This window comes from Amblyomma americanum, chromosome 1 (genome assembly GCF_052857255.1).
Source record: "Amblyomma americanum isolate KBUSLIRL-KWMA chromosome 1, ASM5285725v1, whole genome shotgun sequence".
NCBI lineage: Eukaryota > Metazoa > Arthropoda > Arachnida > Ixodida > Ixodidae > Amblyomma > Amblyomma americanum.
Window position 1 is genome coordinate 555,735,094 of NC_135497.1, and position 20,302 is coordinate 555,755,395.

The 20,302-nt window shown below is 48.0% G+C and overlaps 2 non-coding genes across 2 annotated transcripts; both read right to left on the minus strand.

The window, feature by feature from the left end:
• Nucleotides 1-10,289: 10,289 nt before the first annotated feature.
• TRNAS-CGA (transfer RNA serine (anticodon CGA)) lies at nt 10,290-10,363 on the minus strand. The gene has a single exon. It is a non-coding gene; the product is annotated as a tRNA-Ser (tRNA).
• Nucleotides 10,364-15,457: 5,094 nt separating this feature from the next.
• TRNAS-CGA (transfer RNA serine (anticodon CGA)) lies at nt 15,458-15,531 on the minus strand. Its single transcript has one exon. It is a non-coding gene; the product is annotated as a tRNA-Ser (tRNA).
• Between the last annotated feature and the right edge of the window lie 4,771 nt (nt 15,532-20,302).

Sequence of the window (20,302 nt, forward strand, 5' to 3'; positions counted from 1 at the left end):
CCGTCGTTTACAAGTCCGGACGCAAGCACACTGACGCCGATTGCCTCTCACGAGCCCCTGTAGATGCACCGCCGCTGGACGACGATGAGGACGCCTTCCTGGGACCCATCAGCGCAAGCTCTTTTGCTCAGCAGCAACGCTCGGACCCCAACCTAAAAGGCCTCATCGAGTACCTGGAAGGCAAGGTTTCTTCACCCCCCGCTTCATTCAAGCGAGGACTGTCTTCTTTCTGTGTGCAGAATGAGGTCCTTGTGAAGAAGAACTTTACAGCGAACAAAACAGCCTACCTCCTTGTTGTACCTACTTGTCTCCGCGAAGAAGTTCTACAGGCTTCACACGACGAGCCGACAGCTGGACATCTCGGGTTTACTCGCACCCTCCGCCGCATTCAAGACAAGTATTACTGGCCCCGACTGTCTGCCGATGTCGCACACTATGTGAAAACATGCCGAGATTGTCAGCGACGAAAGACTCCTCCCACACGACCAGCAGGATTTCTGAACCCCATTGAACCTCCCTCAAGACCCTTTCAGCAGATTGGCATGGACTTGCTTGGCCCTTTTCCAACGTCAACATCTGGAAATAAGTGGATCATCATAGCGACCGACTACCTGACCCGCTACGCCGAGGCGAAAGCCCTACCGAACGGAACAGCAGCAGAAGTGGCCAAATTTTTCGTGGAGTGCATTCTTCTTCGACATGGCGCCCCCGATGTGCTCATCACGGACAGAGGAACAGCATTTACGGCGGAACTCACGCAAGCCATCCTGCGCTACAGCCAAACCAGCCACCGGAGGACAACTGCATACCATCCGCAGACCAACGGACTGACCGAGCGCCTGAACAAAACCATCGCCGATATGCTCGCTATGTATGTCGATGCCGAACATAAAACCTGGGATGTCATCCTGCCTTACGTCGTCTTCGCCTACAACACCGCAGTGCAGGAGACCACCCAGATGACGCCTTTTAGGCTCGTTCATGGCAGGGATGCCACGACCACGCTAGACGCCATGCTGCCCAACGTTACAGAAGAAGAGAACGTCGACGTTGCCGCCTACCTTCAACGCGCAGAAGAAGCTCGAAGGCTTGCCCGATTACGGATCAAAGATCAGCAGCGGTCCGACGCCAGACGCTACAACCTACGAAGACGCAACGCGGAATACAAGCCAGGAGACCAAGTCTGGGTGTGGACGCCCATTCGCCGCCGTGGATTGAGTGAAAAGCTTTTGCGCCGCTATTTCGGCCCGTACAAGGTTCTTCGTCGGCTGGGTGAACTGGATTATGAAGTCATCCCTGACGCAATGACTGCATCCCAGCGACGCCGCGTACGACCAGAAGTTGTCCATGTAGTCCGTCTGAAGCCGTATTATGCGCGCTAAAGGCCGCTGCATTTCCATGCTCTATTTTCGCAAGATCCGTTTTTTTTTCCCTTACTAGTCGCATTATTTGTCTTAATGCATCGGGTCGATGCTTCTTTGAGAGGGGAGTAATGCCGCGAATATTTGCAGTGTTTATTCGTTTTTCAAATCTGCCGCGACACCACCTTATCGCTTTGTTTGCGACGCAAGACGCGACTAGATTTATCTCGATTGATCGCAGCCAGGCAAAGCTGATTCTACGTTGTTCCGGAATGTTCTAGTAACTTTGCGCCCTTTATCTCGAATGTTCGCTATCAGCTTTAAATTGAGCACGGCCGACAGCGGCGGGCATTCTGTTCGACGACCGCCGAGCACGCTTGTCGCTTCGCCGCCGCCGAGTGATTCAGTCCATTTTGGGTGCAAGTCAGCCCAATAAACAGTTCTTTTAGAAGACCCTTTCGTCCGTATTCATCGCTGCTTCGACTGCCGTCACCACTACGTGACAATATAAACCAGCAGAAAAAACCATGCCGCCGTTGGGATCCGAACCCAGGACCTCCGAATATCGCGTCCGGTGCTCTTACCAACTGAGCTACGGCGACGGCTGTCCAATCTGCTGCTTTCTTGGGTATTTATGTTTTGCGTGTAAGCGAACCTGGAGAGCGTTCACCAGCGCCACCCTCGTCCTTAGCGGTGGACGTAGCACGTCCTATAATACCGCAAGTGTGACGTAGAACGTCATCTAACGGCGAGGGCGGAAACTGTGCGAGAGCCCTCTTATGCTACCCATGGCATCAAGACTGCCAGAACCGAGACCTCCGTTAAGCTATTAGCAGACAAGGCAAATGAAATGAGGAGCTCGTTTGACAAACATATTAAGCCAACAATCATCGAAACCAAGGTGCATAGGGGAATGTTTTATATTTTTTTAATCTCCAATGCCAATCAATTGGTTTAAAGAAAATTACTTATAAACGAGCAGAAAAAAAAACCTTGCCGCCGGTGGGATCCGAACCCACGACCTCCGAATATCGCGTCCGATGCTCTTACCAATTGAGCAACGGCAACGGCTGTCCAATCTGCTGCTTTCGTGGGTAATTATGTTTTGCGTGTAAGCGAACCTTGAGAGTGTTCACGAGCGCCACCCTCGTCCATAGCGGTGGACGTAGCACGTCCTGTAATACCGCAAGTGTGACGTAGAACGTCATCTAAGGGCGGAAACTGTGCGAGAGCCCTCTTATGTATCTATAGCATCAAGAATGCCAAAGCCCAGACCCCAGTTACGCTATTAGCAGACAAGGCAGAAGAAATGAGGTATTAGTTTGACAAACATTGAGGAAGCCTACAGTCACCGAAATCAAGGTGTATAGGGGAATGTTTTCTATTTTGTTTATTTTCTAATGCCAATCGATGGGTTTAAAGAAAATTACGTATAAGCGAGCAGAAAAAACAACCATGCCGCCGGTGGGATCTGAACCCACGACCTTCGAATATCGCGTCCGGTGCTCTTACCAACTGAGCTACGGCGACGGCTGTCCAATGTGCTGCTTTCTTAGGTATTTATGTTTTGCGTGTAAGCGAACCTGGAGAGCTTTCACCAGCGCCAACCTCGTACATAGCGTTGGACGTAGCACGTCCTATAATACCGCAAGTGTGACGTAGAACGTCATCTAATGGCGAGGGCGGAAACTACCCATGGCATCAAGACTGCCAGAACCGAGACCTCCGTTAAGCTATTAGCAGACAAGGCAAATGAAATGAGGAGCTCGTTTGACAAACATATTAAGCCAACAATCATCGAAACCAAGGTGCATAGGGGAATGTTTTTCTTTTTTAAATTTGAAATGCCAATCTATTGGTTGAAAGAAAATTTTTATAAACTAGCAGAAAAATCATGCCACCGGTGGGATCCGAACCCACGACCTCTGAATATCGCCTCCCGTGCTCTTACCAATTGAGCTACGGCGACGGCTGTCCAATCTGCTGCTTTGTGGGTATTTATGTTTTGCGTGTAAGCGAACCTTGAGAGTGTTCACAAGCGCCAACCTAGTCCATAGCAGTGGACGTAGCACGTCCTGTACTACCGCAAGTATGACGTAGAACTTCATCTAACGGCGAGGGCGGAAACTGTGCGAGAGCCCTCTTATGCTACCTATAGCGTCAAGACTGCCAGAACCGAGACCCCCGTTGCGCTATTAGCAGACAAGGCAAATGAAATGAGAGGCTCGTTTGACTAACATATTAAGGAAGCCAACAGTCACCGAAACCAAGGTGCATAGGGGAATGTTTTCTATTTGTTTTAAATTTCTAACGCCAATCGAATGGTTTAAAGAAAATTACTTATAAGTGAGCAGAAAAAAACAACCATGCCGCCAGTGACATTCCGAACCCACGACCTTCGAATATCGCGTCCGGTGCTCTTACCAACTGAGCTACGGCGATGGCTGTCCAATGTGCTGCTTTCGTGGGTATTTATGTTTTGCGTGTAAGCGAACCTTGAGAGCGTTCACCAGCGCCACCCTCGTCCCTAGCGGTGGACGTAGCACGTCCTGTAATACCGCAAGTGTGACGTAGAACGTCATCTAACGGCGAGGACGGAAACTGTGCGAGAGCCCTCTTATGCTACCTATGGCATCAAGACTGCCAGAACCGAGACCCCCGTTCAGCTATTAGCAGACAAGGCAAATGAAATGAGGGGCTCGTTTGACTAACATATTAAGGAAGCCAACAGTCAGCGAAACCAAGATGCCTAGGGCAATGTTATATATTTTTTAATTTCTAATGCCAATCAATTGGTTTAATGAAAATTACTTATAAAGGAGCACAAAAAACAACCATGCCACCGGTGGGATCCAAACCCACGACCTCAGAATATCGGATCCGGTGCTCATACCAATTGAGCTACGGCGACGGCTGTCCAATCTGCTGCTTTGTGGGTATTTATGTTTTGCGTGTAAGCGAACCTTGAGAGTGTTCACAAGCGCCAACCTAGTCCATAGCAGTGGACGTAGCACGTCCTGTACTACCGCAAGTATGACGTAGAACTTCATCTAACGGCGAGGGCGGAAACTGTGCGAGAGCCCTCTTATGCTACCTATAGCGTCAAGACTGCCAGAACCGAGACCCCCGTTACGCTATTAGCAGACAAGGCAAATGAAATGAGGGGCTCGTTTGACAAACATATTAAGGAAGCCAACAGTCACCGAAACCAAGGTGCATAGCGTAATGTTTTCTATTTTTTTAATTTCTAATGCCAATCCATTGGTTTAAAGAAAATTACTCATAAACGAGCAGAAAAAACAACCATGCCGCCGGTGGGATCCGAGCCCACGACCTCCGAATATCGCGTCCTGTGCTCTTACCAACTGAGCTACGGCTATAGCTGTCCAATCTGCTGCTTTCATGGGTATTTATGTTTTACATGTAAGCGAACCTTGAGAGAGTTCACCAGCGCCACCCTTGTCCATAGCGGTTGACGTAGGACGTTCTGTAATACCGCAATTGTGACGTAGAACGTCATCCAACGGCGAGGATGGAAACTGTGCGAGAGCACTCTTATACTACCTATGGAATCAAGACTGCCAGAACCGAGACGCCCGTTAAGCTATTAGCAGACAAGATAAATGACATGACGGCCTCGTTTGAGACACATATTAAGGAAGCCAACACTCACCGAAACCAAGGTGCATAGGGGAATGTTTTCTATTTTTTTATTTTCTAATGCCAATCAATTGGTTTAAAGAAAATTACTTATAAAGGAGCACAAAAACAACCATGCCACCGGTGGGATCCGAACCCACGACCTCCGAATATCGGATCCGGTGCTCATACCAACTGAGCTACGGTGACGGATGTCCAATCTGCTTTTTTCGTGGGTATTTATGTTTTGCGTGTAAGCGAACCTTGAGAGTGTTCACCAGCGCCAGCCTTGTCCATAGCGTTGGACGTAGCACGTCCTATAATACCGCAAGTGTGACGTAGAACGTCATCTAAGGGCGAGGGCGGAAACTGTGCGAGAGCCCTCTTATGCTACCTACAGCATCAAGAAAGCCACAACCCAGACCCCCGTTACGCTATTAGCAGACAAGGCAGAAGTAATCAGGGGCTAGTTTGACAAACATTAAGGAAGCCAACAGTCACCGAAACCAAGGTGCATAGGGGAATGTTTTCTATTTTGTTTAAATTCTAATGCCAATCGATTGGTTTAAAGAAAATAACTTATAAGCGAGCAGAAAAAACAACCATGCCGCCGGTGGGATCCGAACCCACGACCTCCGAATATCGCTTCCTGTGCTCTTACCAACTGAGCTACGGCTACAGCTATCCAATCGGCTGCTTTGTGGGCATTTATGTTTTGCGTGTAAGCGAACCTTGAGAGTGTTTACCAGCGCCACCCTCGACCATAGCGGTGGACGTAGCACGTCCTATAATACCGCAAGTGTGACGTAGAACGTCATCTAAGAGCGAGGGCGGAATCTTAGCGAGAGCCCTCTTATGCTACCTATGGCATCAAGAGTGCCAGAACCGAGACCTCCGTTAAGCTATTAGCAGACAAGGCAAATGAAATGAGGAGCTCGTTTGACAAACATATTAAGCCAACAATCATCGAAACCAAGGTGCATAGGGAAATGTTTTTCTGTTTTAAATTTGTAATGCCAATCTATTGGTTGAAAGAAAAATTTTATAAACTAGCAGAAAAACGAACCATGCCACCGGTGGGACCCGAACCCACGACCTCCGAATATTGCGTCCTGTGCTCTTACCAACTGAGCTACGGCGACGGGTGTCCAATCTGCTGCATTGTGGGCATTTATGTTTTGCGTGTAAGCGAACCTTGAGAGTGTTCACCAGCGCCACCCTCGTCCATAGCGGTGGACTTAGCACGTCCTGTACTACCGCAAGTGTGACGTGGAACGCCATCTAACGGCGAGGGCGGAAACTGCGCGAGAGCCCTCTTATGCTACCTATAGCGTCAAGATTGCCAGAACCGAGACCCCCGTTATGCTATTAACAGACAAGGCAAATGAAATGAGGGGCTCGTTTGACTAACATATTAAGGAAGCCAACAGTCACCGAAACCAAGGTGCATAGGGGAATGTTTTATATTTTTTTAATCTCTAATGCCAATCATTTGGTTTAAAGAAAATTACTTATAAACGAGCAGAAAAAAAACCTTGCCGCCGGTGGGATCCGAACCCACGACCTCCGAATATCGCATCCGGTGCTCTTACCAACTGAGCAACGGCAACGGCTGTCCAATCTGCTGCTTTCGTGGGTAATTATGTTTTGCGTGTAAGCGAACCTTGAGAGTGTCCACCAGCGCCGCCCTCGTCCATAGCGGTGGACGTAGCACGTCCTATAATACCGTAAGTGTGACGTAGAACGTCATCTAACGGCAAGGGTGCAAACTGTGCGAGAGCCCTCTTATGCTACCTATAGCATCAAGAATGCCAAAACCCAGACCCCCGATACGATTTTAGCAGACAAGGCAGATCAAATTAGGGGCTCATTTGACAAACTTATTAAGGAAGCCAACAGTCACCGAAACCAAGGTGCATAGGGGAATGTTTTCTATTTTTTTTTAAAATTTCTAATGCCAATCGATTGGTTTAAAGAAAATTACTTGTAAGCGAGCAGAAAAAACAACCATGCCGCCGGAGGGATTCGAACCCACAACCTCCGAATATCGCTTCCTGTGCTCTTACCAACTGAGCTACGGCTACAGCTGTCCAATCGGCTGCTTTGTGGGCATTTATGTTTTGCGTGTAAGCGAACCTTGAGAGTGTTTACCAGCGCCACCCTCGACCATAGCGGTGGACGTAGCACGTCCTATAATACCGCAAGTGTGACGTAGAACGTCATCTAACGGTAAGGGTGCAATCTGTGCGAGAGCCCTCTTATGCTACCTATGGCATCAAGACTGCCAGAACCGAGACCCCTGTTACGCTATTAGCAGACAAGGCAAATGAAATGAGGGCCTCGTTTGACTAACATATTAAGGAAGCCAACAGTCAGCGAAACCAAGATGCATAGGTGAATGTTTTATATACTTTTAATTTCTAATGTCAATCAATTGGTTTAAAGAAAATTACTTATAAAGGAGCACAAAAACAACCATGCCACTGGTGGGATCCGAACCCACAACCTCCGAATATCGGATCCGGTGCTCATACCAACTGAGCTACGGCGACGGATGTCCAATCTGCTGCTTTGTGGGCATTTATGCTTTGCGTGTAAGCGAACCTTGAGAGTGTTTACCAGCGCCACCCTCGTCCATAGCGGTGGACGTAGCACGTCCTGTAATACCGCAAGTGTGATTTAGAACATTATCTAACGGCGAGGGCGGAAACTGCGAGAGCCCTCTTATGCGACCTATGGCATCAAGACTGCCAGTACCGAGACCCCCGTTAAGCTATTAGCAGACAAGGCAGAAGAAATGAGGTACTAGTTTGACAAACATTGAGGAAGCCTACAGTCACCAAAATCAAGGTGCATAGGGGAATGTTTTCTATTTTGTTTAATTTCTAATGCCAATCGATGGGTTTAAAGAAAATTACGTATAAGCGAGCAGAAAAAACAACCATGCCGCCGGTGGGATCCGAACCCACGACCTTCGAATATCGCGTCCGGTGCTCTTACCAACTGAGCCACGGCCGCTGTCCAATGTGCTGCTTTCTTAGGTATTTATGTTTTGCGTGTAAACGACCCTGGAGAGCGTTCACCAGCGCCACTCTCGTCCGTAGCGTTGGACGTAGCACGTCCTATAATACCGCAAGTGTGACGTAGAACGTCATCTAACGGCGAGGGCGGAAACTGTGCGAGAGCCCTCTTATGCTATCCATGGCATCAAGACTGCCAGAACCGAGACCTCCGTTAAGCTATTAGCAGACAAGGCAAATGAAATGAGGAGCTCGTTTGACAAACATATTAAGCCAACAATCATCGAAAACAAGGTGCATAGGGGAATGTTTTCTTTTTTTAAATTTGTAATGCCAATCTATTGGTTGAAAGAAAATTTTTATAAACTAGCAGAAAAAAGAACCATGCCACCGGCGGGAACCGAACCCACGACCTCCGAATATCGCATCCCGTGCTCTTACCAACTGAGCTACGGTAACGGCTGTCCAGTCTGCTGCTTTGTGGGTATTTATGTTTTGCGTGTAAGCGAACCTTGAGAGTGTTCACCAGCGCCACTCTCGTCCATAGCTGTGGACGTAGCACGTCCTGTACTACCGCAAGTGTGACGTACAACGTCATCTAACGGTGAGGGCGGAAACTGTGCGAGAGCCCTCTTATGCTACCTATAGCGTCAAGACTGCCAGAACCGAGACCCCCGTTATGCTATTAGCAGACAAGGCAAATGAAATGAGGGGCTCGTTTGACTAACATATTAAGGAAGCCAACAGTAACCGAAACCAAGGTGCATAGGAGAATGTTTTCTATTTTTTTTTTAATTTCTAATGCCAATGGAATGGTTTAAAGAAAATTACTTATAAGCGAGCAGAAACAACAACCATGCCGCCGGTGAGATCCGAACCCTCGACCTCTGAATATCGCGTCCGCTGCTTTTACCAACTGAGCTACGGTAACGGCTGTCCAGTCTGCTGCTTTGTGGGTATTTATGTTTTGCGTGTAAGCGAACCTTGAGAGTGTTCACCAGCGCCACTCTCGTCCATAGCTGTGGACGTAGCACGTCCTGTACTACCGCAAGTGTGACGTAGAACGTCATCTAACGGTGAGGGCGGAAACTGTGCGAGAGCCCTCTTATGCTACCTATGGCATCAGGGCTGCCAGTACCGAGACCCCCGTTACACTATTAGCAGACAAGGAAAATGAAATGTGTGGCTCGGTTGACAAACATATTAAGGAAGCGAACAGTCACCGAAACCAAGGTGCATTGGGTAATGTTTTCTATTTTTTTGTAAATTTCTAATGCCAATCAATTGGTTTAAAGAAAATTACTTATAATCGAGCAGAAAAAAACAACCATGCCGCCGGTGGGATCCGAACCCACGACCTCCGAATATCGCGTACGGCGCTCTTACCAACTGAGCTACGGCGACGGCTGTCCAATCTGCTGATTTCGTTGGTATTTACGTTTTGCGTGTAATCGAACCTTGAGAGTGTTCACCAGGGCCACCCTCGTCCAGAGCGGTGGACGTAGCACGTCTTGTAACACCGCAAGTGTGACGTAGAACGTCATCTAACGGCGAGGGCGGAAACTGTGCGAGAGCCCTCTTATGCTACCTATGGCATCAGGGCTGCCAGTACCGAGACCCCCGTTAAGCTATTAGCAGACAAGGCAAATGAAATGAGGGCTCGTTTGATAAACATATTAAGGAAGCCAACAGTCATCGAAACCAAGGTGGATAGGGGAAAGTTTTCTTTTTTTAAATTTGTAATGCCAATCTATTGGTTGAAAGAAAATTTTTATAAACTAGCAGAAAAAAGAACCATGCCACCGGTGGGAACCGAACCCACGACCTCCGAATATCGCGTCCCGTGCTCTTACCAACTGAGCTACGGTAACGGCTGTCCAGTCTGCTGCTTTGTGGGTATTTATGTTTTGCGTGTAAGCGAACCTTGAGAGTGTTCACCAGCGCCACCCCCGTCCATAGCTGTGGACGTAGCACGTCCTGTACTACCGCAAGTGTGACGTAGAACGTCATCTAACGGTGAGGGCGGAAACTGTGCGAGAGCCCTCTTATGCTACCTATAGCGTCAAGACTGCCAGAACCGAGACCCCCGTTATGCTATTAGCAGACAAGGCAAATGAAATGAGGGGCTCGTTTGACTAACATATTAAGGAAGCGAACAGTCACCGAAACCAAGGTGCATTGGGTAATGTTTTCTATTTTTTTGTAAATTTCTAATGCCAATCAATTGGTTTAAAGAAAATTACTTATAATCGAGCAGAAAAAACAACCATGCCGCCGGTGGGATCCGAACCCACGACCTCCGAATATCGAGTACGGCGCTCTTACCAACTGAGCTACGGCGACGGCTGTCCATTCTGCTGCTTTCGTTGGTATTTACGTTTTGCGTGTAATCGAACCTTGAGAGTGTTCACCAGGGCCACCCTCGTCCAGAGCGGTGGACGTAGCACGCCCTGTAACACCGCAAGTGTGACGTAGAACGTCATCTAACGGCGAGGGCGGAAACTGTGCGAGAGCCCTCTTATGCTACCTATGGCATCAGGGCTGCCAGTACCGAGACCCCCGTTAAGCTATTAGCAGACAAGGCAAATGAAATGAGGGCTCGTTTGATAAACATATTAAGGAAGCCAACGGTCACCGAAACCAAGGTGGATAGGGGAAAGTTTTCTATTTTTTTAAATTTCTAATACCGATAAATTGGCTAGAAGACAATTACTCATAAACGAGCAGAAAAAACAACCATGCCGCCGGTGGGATCCGAACCCACGACCTCCGAATATCGCGTCCGGTGCTCTTACCAACTGAGCTACGGCGACGGGTGTCCAATCTGCTGCTTTCGTGGGTATTTATGTTTTGCGTGTAAGCTAACCTTGAGAGTGTTCATCAGCGCCACACTCGTTAATAGCGGTGGACGTAGCACGTCCTGTAATACCGCAAGTGTGACGTAGAACGTCATCTAACGGCGAGGGCGGAAACTGTGCGAGAGCCCTCTTACGCTACCTATAGCATCAAGACTGCCAGAACCGAGACCCCCGTTACGCTATTAGCAGACAAGGCAAATGAAATGAGGGTCTCGTTTGACTAACATATTAAGGAAGCCAACAGTCACCGACACCAAGATGCATAGGGGAACGTTTTCTATTTTTTAAATTTCTAATGCCGATCAATTGGTTTAAAGAAAATTACTTATAAACGAGCAGAAAAAACAACCATGCCGCCGGTGGGATTCGAACCCACGACCTCCATATATCGCGTCCGGTGCTCTCACCAACTGAGCTTCTGCGACGGCTGTCCAATCTGCTGCTTTCGTGTGTAGTTATGTTTTGCGTGTAAGCGAACCTTGAGAGTGTTCACCAGCGCCACCTTCGTCCATAGCGGTGGACGTAGCACGTCCTGTAATACCGCAAGTGTGACGTAGAACTTCATCTAACGATGAAGGCGGAAACTCTGCGAGAGCCCTCTTATGCTACCTATGGCATCAAGACTGCCAGAACCGAGACCCCCGTTACACTATTAGCAGACAAGGCAAATAAAATGAGTGGCTCGGTTGACAAACATATTAGGGAAGCGAACAGTCACCGAAACCAAGGTGCATTGGGTAATGTTTTCTATTTTTTTTGTAAATTTCTAATGCCAATGAATTGGTTTAAATAAAATTACTTATAATCGAGCAGAAAAAAACAACCATGCCGCCGGTGGGATCCGAACCCTCCACCTCCGAATATCGGATCCGGTGCTCATACCAACTGAGCTACGGCGACGGATGTCCAATCTGCTGCTTTCGTGGGTATTTATGTTTTGCGTGTAAGCGAACCTTGAGAGTGTTCACCAGCGCCACTCTCGTCCATAGCGATGGACGTAGCACGTCCTGTAATACCGCAAGTGTGACGTAGAACGTAATCTAACGGCGAGGGCGGAAACAGTGAGAGAGCCCTCTTATGCTACCTATGACATCAAGACTGCCAGAACCGAGACCCCCGTTACACTATTAGCAGACAAGGAAAATGAAATGAGTGGCTCGGTTGACAAACATATTAAGGAAGCGAACAGTCACCGAAACCAAGGTGCATTGGGTAATGTTTTCTAATTTTTTGTAAATTTCTAATGCCGATCAATCGGTTTAAAGAAAATTACTTATAAACGAGCAGAAAAACAACTATACCGCCGGTGGGATCCGAACCCACGACCTCCGAATATCGCGTCTGGCGCTCTTACCATCTGAGCTACGGCGACGGCTGTCCAATCTGCTGCTTTCGTGGGTGTTTAAGTTTTGCGTGTAAGCGAACCTTGAGAGTGTTCACCAGCGGAACCCTCGTCCATAGCGGTGGACGTAGCACGTCCTGTAATACCGCAAGTGTGATTTAGAACGTTATCTAACGGAGAGGGCGGAAACTGTGCGAGAGCCCTCTTATGCTACCTATGGCATCAAGACTGCCAGACCCGAGACCCCCGTTAAGCTATTAGCAGACAAGGCAAATGAAATGAGGGGCTCGTTTGACAAACATATTAAGAAAGCCAACAGTCATAGAAACCAAGGTGCATAGGGGAATGTTTTTTTTGAATTTCTAATGCCAATCTATTGGTTAATTGAAAAATCTTATAAACCAGCAGAAAAAATAACCATGCCGCCTGTGGCGTCCTAACCCTCGACCTCCGAATATCTGGTGCGCTGCTCTTACCAACTGAGCTACGGCGACGGCTGTCCAATCTGCTGCTTTCGTGGGTGTTTATGCTTTGCGTGTAAGCGAACCTTGAGAGTGTTCAACAGCGGAACGCTCGTCCATAGCGGTGGACGTAGCACGGCCTGTAATGCCGCAAGTGTGACGTAAAACTTCATCTAACGGCGAGGGCGGAAACTGTGCGAGAGCCCTCTTATGCTACCTATGGCATCAGGGCTGCCAGTACCGAGACCCCCGTTAAGCTATTAGCAGACAAGGCAAATGAAATGAGGGCTCGTTTGATAAACATATTAAGGAAGCCAACAGTCACCGAAACCAAGGTGCATAGGGGAAAGTTTTCTATTTTTTGTAAATTTCTAATGCCGATCAATCGGTCTAAAAAAAATTACTTATAAACGAGCAGAAAAACAACCGTACCGCCGGTGTGATCCGAATCCACGACTTCCGAATATCGCGTCCGGCGCTCTTACCAACTGAGCTACGGCGACAGCTGTCCAATCGGCTGCTTTCGTGTGTATTTACGTTTTGCGTGTAAGCGAGCCTCTAGAGTGTTCAACAGCGCAACGCTCGTCCATAGCGGTGGACGTAGCACGGCCTGTAATGCCGCAAGTGTGACGTAAAACTTCATCTAACGGCGAGGGCGGAAACTGTGCGAGAGCCCTCTTATGCTACTTATGGCATCAGGGCTGCCAGTACCGAGACCCCCGTTAAGCTATTAGCAGACAAGGCAAATGAAATGAGGGACTCGTTTGACTAACATATTAAGGAAGCCAACAGTCACCGACACCAAGATGCATAGGGGAACGTTTTCTATTTTTTAAATTTCTAATGCCGATCAATTGGTTTAAAGAAAATTACTTATAAACGAGCAGAAAAAAACAACCATGCCGCCGGTGGGATCCGAACCCACGACCTCCATATATCGCGTCCGGTGCTCTCACCATCTGAGCTTCTGCGACGTCTGTCCAATCTGCTGCTTTCGTGTGTAGTTATGTTTTGCGTGTAAGCGAACCTTGAGAGTGTTCACCAGCGCCACCCTCGTCCATAGCGGTGGACGTTGCACGTCCTTTAATAATGCAAGTGTGACGTAAAACTTCATCTAACGGCGAGGGCGGAAACTGTGCGAGAGCCCTCTTATGCTACCTATGGCATCAGGGCTGCCAGTACCGAGACCCCCGTTAAGCTATTAGCAGGCAAGGCAAATGAAATGAGGGCTCGTTTGATAAACATATTAAGGAAGCCAACAGTCACCGAAACCAAGGTGCATAGGGGAAAGTTTTCTATTTTTTTAAATTTCTAATACCGATAAATTGGTTAGAAGACAATTACTCATAAACGAGCAGAAAAAACAACCATGCCCCCGGTGGTATCCGAACCCACGACCTCCGAATATCGCGTCCGGTGCTCTTACCAACTGAGCTACGGCGACGGGTGTCCAATCTGCTGCTTTCGTGGGTATTTATATTTTGGTGCAAGCGAGCCTTGAGAGTGTTCACCAGCGGCACCCTCGTCCATAGCGGTGGACGTAGCTCGTCCTGTAATACCGCAAGTGTGACGTAGAACGTCATCTAATGGCGAGGGCGGAAACTGTGCGAGAGCCCTCTTATGCTACCTATGGCATCAAGACGGCCAGAACCGAGACCCCCGTTAAGCTATTAGCAGACAAGGCAAATGAAATGAGGGGCTCGTTTGATAAACTTATTAAGGAAGCCAACAGTCACCGAATCCAAGGTGCATATGAGAATGTTATCTATTGTTTTTAATTTCTAATGCCAATCAATTGGTGTAAAGAAAATTCATATAAACCAGCAGAAAAAACGACCATGCCGCCGGTGGCATCCGAACCCTCGACCTCCGAATATCGCGTCCGCTGCTCTTACCAACTGAGCTACGGTAACGGCTGTCGAATCTGCTGCTTTCGTGGGTATTTATGTTTTGCGTGTAAGCGAACCTTGAGAGTGTTCATCAGCGCCACACTCGTCCATAGCGGTGGACGTAGCACGTCCTGTAATACCGCAAGTGTGATTTAGAACGTTATCTAACAGCGAGGGCGGAAACTGTGCGAGAGCCCTCTTATGCTACCTATGGCATCAAGACTGCCAGACCCGAGACCCCCGTTAAGCTATTAGCAGACAAGGAAATGAAATGATGGGGTCGTTTGACAAACATATTAAGAAAGCCAACAGTCATCGAAACCAAGGTGCATAGGGGAATGTTTTTTTTTTAGTTTCTAATGCCAATGTATTGGTTAAAAAGAAAATTCTTCTAAACCAGCTGAAAAATCAACCATGCCGCCGGTGAGATCCGAACCCACGACCTCCGAATATCGCGTCCGGAGCTCTTACCAACTGAGCTACGGCAACGGCTGTCCAATCTGCTGCTTTCGTGGGTATTTATGTTTTGCGTGTAAGCGAACCTTGAGAGTGTTCACCAGCGCCTCCCTCGTCCATAGCGGTGGACGTAGCACGTCCTGTAATACCGCAAGTGTGACGTAGAACGTCATCTAATGGCGAGGGCGGAAACTGTGCGAGAGCCCTCTTATGCTACCTATGGCATCAAGACGGCCAGAACCGAGACCCCCGTTAAGCTATTAGCAGACAAGGCAAATTAAATGAGTTGCTCGTTTGACAAACGTTTTAAGGAAGCCAACAGTCACCGAAACCAAGATGCATAGAAGAATGTTTTCTATTTTTTCTAAGTTTCTAATGCCAATCAATTGGTTTAAAGAAAATTACTTATAAACGAGAAGAAAAAACAACCATGCCGCCGGTGGGATCCGAACCCACGACCTCCGAATATCGCGTCCGGCGCTCTTACCAACTGAGCTACGGCGACGGCTGTCCAATCGGCTGCTTTCGTTGGTATTTACGTTTTGCGTGTAAGCGAACCTCTAGAGTTTTCAACAGCGCAACGCTCGTCCATAGCGGTGGACGTAGCACGGCCTGTAATGCCGCAAGTGTGACGTAAAACTTCATCTAACGGCGAGGGCGGAAACTGTGCGAGAGCCCTCTTATGCTACCTATGGCATCAGGGCTGCCAGTACTGACACCCCCGTTAAGCTATTAGCAGACAAGGCAAATGAAATGAGGGCTCGTTTGATAAACATATTAAGGAAGCCAACAGTCACCGAAACCAAGGTGCATAGGGGAATGTTTTCAATTTTTTTTTAATTTATAATGCCGATCAATCGGTTTAAGGAAAATTACTTATAAACGAGCAGAAAAAACAACCATACCGCCGGTGGGATCCGAACCCACGACCTCCGAATATCGCTTCCGGCGCTCTTACTATCTGAGCTACGGCGACGGCTGTCCAATCTGCTGCTTTCGTGGGTGTTTATGTTTTGCGTGTAAGCGAACCGTGAGAGTGTTCACCAGCGGAACCCTCGTCCATAGCGGTGGACGTAGCACGCCCTGTAATACCGCAAGTGTGATTTAGAGCGTTATCTAACGGAGAGGGCGGAAACTGTGCGAGAGCCCTCTTATGCTACCTATGGCATCAAGACTGCCAGACCCGAGACCCCCGTTAAGCTATTAGCAGACAAGGCAAATGAAATGAGGGGCTCGTTTGACAAACATATTAAGAAAGCCAACAGTCATAGAAACCAAGGTGCATAGGGGGATGTTTTTTTTGAATTTCTAATGCCAATCTATTGGTTAATTGAAAATTCTTATAAACCAGCAAAAAAATAACCATGCCGCCTGTGGCGTCCTAACCCTCGACCTCCGAATATCTGGTGCGCTGCTCTTACCAACTGAGCTACGGCGACGGCTGTCCAATCTGCTGCTTTCGTGGGTGTTTATGTTTTGTGTGTAAGCGAACCTTGAGAGTGTTCAACAGCGCAACGCTCGTCCATAGCGGTGGACGTAGCACGGCCTGTAATGCCGCAAGTGTGACGTAAAACTTCATCTAACGGCGAGTGCGGAAACTGTGCGAGAGCCCTCATATGCTACCTATGGCATCAGGGCTGCCAGTACCGAGACCCCCGTTAAGCTATTAGCAGACAAGGCAAATGAAATGAGGGCTCGTTTGATAAACATATTAAGGAAGCCAACAGTCACCGAAACCAAGGTGCATAGGGGAAACTTTTCTATTTTTTTAAATTTCTAATACCGATAAATTGGTTAGAAGACAATTACTCATAAACGAGCAGAAAAAACAACCATGCCCCCGGTGGGATCCGAACCCACGACCTCCGAATATCGCGTCCGGTGCTCTTACCAACTGAGCTACGGCGACGGGTGTCCAATCTGCTGCTTTCGTGGGTATTTATGTTTTGCGTGTAAGCGAACCTTCAGAGTGTTCACCAGCGCCTCCCTCGTCCATAGCGGTGGACGTAGCACGTCCTGTAATACCGCAAGTGTGACGTAGAACGTCATCTAATGGCGAGGGCGGAAACTGTGCGAGAGCCCTCTTATGCTACCTATGGCATCAAGACGGCCAGAACCGAGACCCCCGTTAAGCTATTAGCAGACAAGGCAAATGAAATGAGGGGCTCGTTTGATAAACTTATTAAGGAAGCCAACAGTCACCGAATCCAAGGTGCATATGAGAATGTTATCTATTGTTTTTATTTCTAATGCCAATCAATTGGTGTAAAGAAAATTCATATAAACCAGCAGAAAAAACGACCATGCCGCCGGTGGCATCTGAACCCTCGACCTCCGAATATCGCGTCCCTGCTCTTACCAACTGAGCTACGGTAACGGCTGTCGAATCTGCTGCTTTCGTGGGTATTTATGTTTTGCGTGTAAGCGAACCTTGAGAGTGTTCATCAGCGCCACACTCGTCCATAGCGGTGGACGTAGCACGTCCTGTAATACCGCAAGTGTGATTTAGAACGTTATCTAACAGCGAGGGCGGAAACTGTGCGAGAGCCCTCTTATGCTACCTATGGCATCAAGACTGCCAGACCCGAGACCCCCGTTAAGCTATTAGCAGACAAGGAAATGAAATGAGGGGCTCGTTTGACAAACATATTAAGAAAGCCAACAGTCATCGAAACCAAGGTGCATAGGGGAATGTTTTCTTTTTTTTAGTTTCTAATGCCGATCAATTGGTTTAAAGAAAATTACTTATAAACGAGCAGAAAAAAACAACCATGCCGCCGGTGGGATCCGAACCCACGACCTTCATATATCACGTCCGGTGCTCTCACCAACTGAGCTTCTGCGACGGCTGTCCAATCTGCTGCTTTCGTGTGTAGTTATGTTTTGCGTGTAAGCGAACCTTGAGAGTGTTCACCAGCGCCACCTTCGTCCATAGCGGTGGACGTAGTACGTCCCGTAATACCGCAAGTGTGACGTAGAACTTCATCTAACGGTGAGGGCGGAAACTCTGCGAGAGCCCTCTTATGCTACCTATGGCATCAAGACTGCCAAAACCGAGACCCCCGTTACACTATTAGCAGACAAGGCAAATTAAATGAGGGGCTTGTTTGACAAACGTATTAAGGAAACCAACAGTCACCGAAACCAAGATGCATAGAAGAATGTTTTCTATTTTTTCTAAGTTTCTAATGCCAATCAATTGGTTTAAAGAAAATTACTTATAAACGAGCAGAAAAAAGCAACCATGCCGCCGGTGGGATCCGAACCCACGACCTCCGAATATCGCGTCCGGTGCTCTCACCAACTGAGCTATGGCGACGGCTGTCTAATCTGCTGCTTTCGTGGGTATTTATGTTTTGCGTGTAAGCGAACCTCTAGAGTGTTCAACAGCGCAACTCTCGTCCATAGCGGAGGACGTAGCACGTCCTGTAATGCCGCAAGTGTGACGTAGAACGTCATCTAACGGCGAGGGCGGAAACAGTGCGAGAGCCCTCTTATGATACCTATGGCATCAAGACTGCCAGAACCGAGACCCCCGTTACACTATTAGCAGACAAGGAAAATGAAATGAGTGGCTCGGTTGACAAACATATTAAGGAAGCGAACAGTCACCGAAACCAAGGTGCATATGGTAATGTTTTCTATTTTTTTGTAAATTTCTAATGCCAATCAATTGGTTTAAAGAAAATTACTTATAATCGGGCAGAAAAAACAACCATGCCGCCGGTGGGATCCGAACCCACGACCTCCGAATATCGCGTCCGCTGCTCTTACCAGCTGAGCTACGGCAAAGGCTGTCCAATCTGCTGTTTTCGTGGGTTTTATGTTTTGCGTGTAAGCGAACCTTGAGAGTGTTCACCAGCGCCACCCTCGTCCAGAGGGGTGGACGTAGCACGTCCTGTAATACCGCAAGTGTGATTTAGAACGTTATCTAACGGCGAGGGCGGAAACTGTGCGAGAGCCCTCTTATGCTACCTATGGCATCAAGACTGCCAGACCCGAGACCCCCGTTAAGCTATTAGCAGACAAGGCAAATGAAATGAGGGGCTCGTTTGACAAACATATTAAGAAAGCCAACAGTCATAGAAACCAAGGTGCATAGGGGAATGTTTTTTTTGAATTTCTAATGCCAATCTATTGGTTAATTGAAAATTCTTATAAACCAGCAGAAAAAATAACCATGCCGCCTGAGGCGTCCTAACCCTCGACCTCCGAATATCTGGTGCGCTGCTCTTACCAACTGAGCTCCGGCAACGGCTGTCCAATCTGCTGCTTTCGTGGGTATTTATGTTTTGCGTGTAAGCGAACCTTGAGAGTGTTCACAAGCGCCACCCTCGTCCATAGCGGTGGACGTAGCACGTCCTTTATACCGCAAGTGTGACGTGGAACTTCATCTAACGGCGAGGGCGGAAACTGTGCGAGAACCCTCTTATGCTACCTATGGCATCAAGACTGTCAGAACCGAGACCCCCGTTACGCTATTAGCAGACAAGGCAAATGAAATGAGGGGCTCGTTTGACAAACATATTAAGAAAGCCAACAGTCATAGAAACCAAGGTGCATAGGGGAATGTTTTTTTTTTGAATTTCTAATGCCAATCTATTGGTTAATTGAAAATTCTTATAAACCAGCAGAAAAAATAACCATGCCGCCTGAGGCGTCCTAACCCTCGACCTCCGAATATCTGGTGCGCTGCTCTTACCAACTGAACTACGGCAACGGCTGTCCAATCTGCTGCTTTCGTGGGTATTTATGTTTTGCGTGTAAGCGAACCTTGAGAGTGTTCACAAGCGCCACCCTCGTCCATAGCGGTGGACGTAGCACGTCCTTTATACCGCAAGTGTGACGTGGAACTTCATCTAACGGCGAGGGCGGAAACTGTGCGAGAACCCTCTTATGCTACCTATGGCATCAAGACTGTCAGAACCGAGACCCCCGTTACGCTATTAGCAGACAAGGCAAATGAAATGAGGGGCTCGTTTGACAAACATATTAAGAAAGCCAACAGTCATCGAAACCAAGGTGCATAGGGGAATGTTTTCTTTTCTTAGTTTCTAATGCCAATGTATTGGTTTAAAGAAAATTCTTATAAACCAGCAGAAAAAACAACCATGCCGCCGGTGGCATCCGAACCCTCGACCTCCGAATATCGCGTCCGCTGCTCTTACCAACTGAGCTACGGTAACGGCTGTCGAATCTGCTGCTTTCGTGGGTATTTATGTTTTGCGTGTAAGCGAACCTTGAGAGTGTTCATCAGCGCCACACTCGTCCATAGC